Source organism: Nerophis lumbriciformis, linkage group LG29, assembly GCF_033978685.3.
Source record: "Nerophis lumbriciformis linkage group LG29, RoL_Nlum_v2.1, whole genome shotgun sequence".
In the NCBI taxonomy this organism is placed as follows: domain Eukaryota; kingdom Metazoa; phylum Chordata; class Actinopteri; order Syngnathiformes; family Syngnathidae; genus Nerophis; species Nerophis lumbriciformis.
Genome location: NC_084576.2, coordinates 3,220,719 through 3,225,119, shown reverse-complemented (window position 1 = coordinate 3,225,119; position 4,401 = coordinate 3,220,719).

The following is a 4,401-nucleotide window of genomic DNA, read 5'->3' as shown; positions in this document are numbered from 1 at the left end:
GACAAATTCTGAAGCATCTAAACAATTGTTCTACTGATATCGCTTTTCTACAGGAAACACATCTGAAAACTGAACATTTAAAATATTTGAAAAAAGGATGGGTTGGCGAGATAGTTGGTGTTGGACTGTCCTCCAAAAGATCTGGTGTTGCTATAATGTTTAGCAAAAAGATTAACTATATCATAAATAGTATATTTTTAGATTCAGAGGGTAGCTATATGATTATAAATTGCCATATAGATAATTACAATACCACACTGGTAAACTTAAATGCACCAAATGATGATAAACCGTCTTTCTTTGGTGACATAGTGCTCAAATTTGCAGATTATGTTGATTCTGACATTATTATGGGTGGTGGTCTAAATTGAACAATAAATCCAAATATTGATAAAACTGGTAAGATTGTTAGACCCAAGAAATCAGTTGTTTCTCTTCTGAAATCAATGCAAACTCTTATGCAAACTCTTAACCTAATAGATATTTGGAGAACCTTGAATCCATATGAGAAGAATATCACTTTTAATTCCAGCAAACATCAGTCATTTTCAAGAATTGATATGTTCTTTGCTTCTAAGGCAATTGTAGAATACATGCATGCTAAAATCCTCCCAGTAATTATTTCTGAGCGTAGTCCAATTCATATCGATGTAAGCTTTCCACCAGTCGCTTTTCAATTCAAACAATGGAAAATGTATATTTCTTTATTAGAAAGTGAAGAAAACAGACACATAATTAATACTGACTGGTATACACACATAATACATACGACTGGTATACACACATAGTAAATACTCAATCAATCAATCTTTATTTATATAGCCTTAAATCACAAGTGTCTCAAAGGGCTGCACAAGCCACAACGACATCCTCGGTACAAAGCCCACATACGGGCAAGGAAAAACTCACCCCAGTGGGACGTCGATGTGAATGACTATGAGAAACCTTGGAGAGGACCGCATATGTGGGTAACCCCCCCCCCCTCTAGGGGAGACCGAAAGCAATGGATGTCGAGTGGGTCTGACATAATATTGTGAGAGTCCAGTCCATAGTGGATCCAACATAATAGTAAGAGTCCAGTCCATAGTGGGGCCAGCAGGACACCATCCCGAGCGGAGACGGGTCAGCAGCGCAGAGATGTTCCCAGCCGATGCACAGGCGAGCGGTCCACCCCGGGTCCCGACTCTGGACAGCCAGCACTTCATCCATGGCCACCGGACCTGTGCCCCCCCCCCTCAAGGAAAAGGGGAGCAGAGGAGAAAAGAAAAGAAACGGCAGATCAACTGGTCTAACAGGGGGGCTATTTAAAGGCTAGAGTATACAAATGAGTTTTAAGATGGGACTTAAATGCTTCTACTGAGGTAGCATCTCTAATTGTTACCGGGAGGGCATTCCATAGTACTGGAGCCCGAATAGAAAACGCTCTATAGCCCGCAGACTTTTTTTGGGCTCTGGGAATCACTAATAAGCCGGAGTTCTTTGAACGCAGATTTCTTGCCGGGACATATGGTACAATGCAATCGACAAGATAGGACGGAGCTAGACCATGTAGTATTTTATACGTAAGTACCGTATTTTCCGCACTATAAGGCGCACCGGATTATTAGCCGCACCTTCTATGAATTACATATTTCATAATTTTGTCCACCAATAAGCCGCCCCGGACTAAAAGCCGCGCCTACGCTGCGCTAAAGTGAATGTCAAAAAAACGCTGCGCTAAAGTGAATGTCAAAAAAACAGTCAGATAGTTCAGTCAAACTTTAATAATATATTGAAAACCAGCGTTCTAACAACTCTGTCCCAAAATGTACGCAAATGTGCAATCACAAACATAGTAAAATTCAAAATGGTGTAGAGCAATAAATAGCAACATAATGTTGCTCGAACGTTAATGTCACAACACACAAAATAAACATAGCGCTCACCTTCTGAAGTTATTCTTCATTCGTAAATCCTTCGAATTCTTCGTCTTCGGTGTCCGAATTGAAAAGTTGCGCAATCGTGGGATCCAAAAATGGCCGGTTCCGTCTCGTAGAAGTCATCGGGAGTCAGTGTCGCTGTTGTTGTGCAGCAGTTCTGTGAATCCTGCCTTCCGGAAAGCTCGGACCACAGTTGTGACCGAAACTATCTGCCCAGGCATTTACAATCCACTGGCAGATGTTGGCGTATGTCGACCGGCGCTATCTGCCCGTCTTAGTGAAGGTGTGTTCGCCTTCGGAGCTGTGTGAAAAAAGCCACCCGGCCTCTTCGCGTAAACTTCCCTTAACCACTCGCTCATCTTTTCTTCATCCATCCATCCCTTCGAGTTAGCTTTTATGATGACGCCGGCTGGAAAGGTCTCTTTTGGATGGGTGGAAGTTAGCATGGCAAGCTAGAACCACAGTGAAGGATGACTCCTCATTCCCTGTGGTGCGAATATTCACCGTACGTGCTCCCGTTCCACAGTGCAGTTCACAGGAATATCAGTTGCTGTGAAATACGGTAGTAATCCGTGTGCGGATGGAGAGATTGCGTCTTTTTATGATCCGGATCCTTGTCGCGTAGTAGGAGCCATTTTGTGGTCTTTACAGATGTAAACAGGAAATGAAACGTACGGTGATATCCGCGCGTTTTTTCTTCTTCTTCCGGGGGCGGGTGAAGCGCTTCCTGTTCTATGGGGGCGGGTGAAGCGCTTCCTGTTCTATGGGGGCGGGTGCTTTCCTTGGCGGTTGCTTGCGTAGAAGAAGAAGCGCTTCCTGTTCTACCGGGAAAAAAGATGGCGGCTGTTTACCGAAGTTGCGAGACCGAAACTTTATGAAAATGAATCGTAATAAAGCGCACCGGGTTATTAGGCGCACTGTCAGCTTTTGAGAAAAATTGTGGTTTTTAGGTGCGCCTTATAGTGCGGAAAATACGGTAGTAAATACTGACTGGTATACACACATAGTAAATACTGACTGGTATACACACATCCATCCATCCATCCATCCATCTTCTTCCGCTTATCCGAGGTCGGGTCGCGGGGGCAGCAGCCTAAGCAGGGAAGCCCAGACTTCCCTCTCCCCAGCCACTTCGTCCAGCTCCTCCCGGTGGATCCCGAGGCGTATACACACATAATAAATACTAATTGGTATACACACATAAATACTGACTGGTATACACACACATAATACATACTGACTGGTATACACACACATAATACATACTGACTGGTATACACACATAATAAATACTGACTGGTATGCACACATAATAAATACTGACTGGTAGACACACATAATAAATACTGACTGGTATACACACATAATAAACACTGACTGTATATACACATAATAAATGCTGACTGGTATACACAAGCGATGGAGATTATAGCAGTAGAAAAAACTGCCTTTAGTTGAGATAATGAGTCATATATTGGAATATGGGATCCACTATTTAAATGTTTTTTTAACTATTAAATGAACCTAAAATATGACTTCTTTTATCTTTGTGGAAAATATTGGACACAGTGTGTTGTCAAGCTTGTAAGCCAATGTGACACTATTGTTCATTTCTTAAATGTTTTTATTTAATTTTGTATATATATGGCTATGATGATAATGTAAATGAGGGATTTCTAATAACTGCTATGTTGGAATTCTTACTAATATTGATACTGTTGATAATATTCATTTTTGTTCGACTACTTTTGGATTGTTTTGTGTCATGTTTGTGTGTCCTCTCAATTGCTCTGTTGATTGCTATTCTGAATGTTGCTGGTTTTAGAATTGGAATTGTATTATTATGATATTAATGTGTATTATTTTGTTGGACTGAATAATAAAAATAAAAAAACGAAGCTGGAATCGAAACTGGAATCCTGAAGTTGCTGGCACGGACGGTCTACTTTCCGCGCCTCCCAGGAAATAGCAGCCATATTAGCTCACGTTGAAGTCAAAATGAAAAGTTGACGTCTCACTGAAGGACTGTAGAATCTTGTGGTAATGATTATTATCCATCCAATCATTTTCCACTTCTTGTCCCTTTCGGGGTTGTGTGGGGAGCTGGAGTCTATCCCAGCTGCACTCGGCCATAATATATTATTTGCAAACAGCGAGCAAATACAGATCTCGTTTTTTACACTTTTTAAAATCAACACTTCCTCATTTGATCCACCCTTGATAAACAGAAAGCAAATAATTAAGCAGTCGAAGCCTTTGGGCCAACCAAAGTTTTGTTGGAGATAACTGGAAAGATAACTCTTTTGTTGACTTAACCAAAATGCTCCAACTTGCACAAACTCCACCCATGCTAATACTCTCATTTCAACCATTTGTTGAAGATCTTTTACGCGTCAAGTCTGACGACACACACACACACACACACACACACACACACACACACACACACACACACACACACACACACACACACTGTGTATGT